At 41.0% G+C, this 1691-nt stretch overlaps 1 long non-coding RNA gene across 1 annotated transcript in view; it reads left to right on the forward strand.

Moving 5' to 3' along the window:
• Positions 1-1691, forward strand: part of LOC108447279 — a 17195-nt gene that overhangs the window by 13046 nt on the left and 2458 nt on the right. The window contains exon 2 of the long non-coding RNA XR_001862751.1: positions 693-698. This is a non-coding gene — a long non-coding RNA (uncharacterized LOC108447279). The remainder of the gene's footprint in view (positions 1-692; positions 699-1691) is intronic.

Consider the following 1691-nt stretch of genomic DNA (forward strand, 5'->3'; position numbering starts at 1 on the left):
TGTGAGGACTAAGAGATACTTGTATGTCCCTTTTCTAGGGAATTCAGAGAAGTCAGTTTGCCACACATCTCTTGGTAAAACTCTTTTAGGGATAGTCTCTGTGCTTAGCTTAACAGTGGTATTAGGGTTGTTTTTCCTCCTTTGTCTCCTTTAATTTCAGTGCTATTACTTTGTCTTCTAAGTGGTTATGTAAGGCGTCAACTCCCTAATGTGTTTTAGAACGCTTGCTTTGGATAAATAATTTTAACAGTTTTCTGGGTATGACTATGAGATCTTTTATTTTAGCCCACCTGTCTGTTCTTACTTGTCCATTTTCTTCCTCTATCCAATTTAAATCATCAGTGTTGTATGGTGGGGGTTTTTTATTCCTAAGGATGCTAGAAGGGATTCAAGCTAGGGCTTGAACTTGAACCTTACTAGCCACTGCCTTTGCTGTTTTGTCTGCCATAGCATTTCTCAGTTCAGGGATGGTGTTACCTTGGGAGTGTCTTTTACAATGCATTATAGCCACTTTTGAAGGTTTTGACAGTGCTTCCAGCAAGTGTAAAATTTCAGTAGCATGCTTGATTTCTTTCTTCTGTGAGGTCAATAAACTTCTTTCTTTCCAAATAGCCCTGGGAGCGTGTACTGCTCCAAAAGCATACTTTGAATCAGTCCAAATGTTGATAGGTTTTCCTTCAGCTGATACTAAGGCTCCAGTTAGGGCTATTATTTCAGCCTTTTGAGCTGATGTTCGCGCAGGTAACAGATTTGCTTCAACGACAGCGTCTGTGCTTGTAATTGCATAGCCAGCAAACCGCTTACCATTCTTGACATAGGTGCTTTCATCAGTGAACCAGTTGTCTGCGTTTTCTAGTGGAGAGTCCTTCAAGTCTGGGTAGCTAGAGTAAACTACCTCATGGTTTCAATGCAGTCATGCTGTACAGGCTCCTCAGCAGCCTTGCCATGGAGGTAAGCTGCTGGATTGAAGATGTTAGTTACTTGGATACTCACCTCCTCCTATTCTGTTAGGACAGCTTGGTGTTTGAGAAAGCGAGATGGGGTTAACCAGTGATTTCCTTTCTGTGTGAGCACTGCTGACACTGTATGTGAGACAAAAATGGTTATCTGCTGGCCCATTGTGAATTTGAGGGCTTCCTCTATGTTCAGCCATTGAAGCTGTGGCCCCAAATATAACAATATTTATTTGACCATTTCAAAAATCCAAATGAGAGGAGAAAAAGATCTCTTAATCCCCTCATTGAAAATCCCACACTTTTCCATAGCATAATCAGAGCCCTCGTACCTGCTTACGGAGTGGTTTAAGTGGAGAGAGCATTGTAAACATCTCTGCCGTCATTGAACGTATTGAGCAGCATACTGCCGATGCAATTTCAGCCTTACAGGAGGAAGTTGACAGTCTGTCCCGTGAAGGATGCAAAACAGGATAGATCCCAATTTCATACTTGGCGCACAAGGAGGTGTATGTGCTATTGTCAATACCGCTTGTTGTTCTTATGTGGACCAAGATGGGAGAATTAAGAAAGATTTAGATGAAATTCGGAAAAGAACTCAAATTCTACATGAAGTAGCTTCTAGAAATAACACCTTAAATTTTGATCATATTTTTGATACCCTCACCTCATGGCTACCAAACTGGGCCTGGGTAAAAGAAATATTCATAATAGCTGTAATTGTAGTTATTATCTGTG

This window comes from Corvus brachyrhynchos, unplaced genomic scaffold (genome assembly GCF_000691975.1).
Source record: "Corvus brachyrhynchos isolate BGI_N302 unplaced genomic scaffold, ASM69197v1 scaffold246, whole genome shotgun sequence".
Lineage (NCBI taxonomy): Eukaryota > Metazoa > Chordata > Aves > Passeriformes > Corvidae > Corvus > Corvus brachyrhynchos.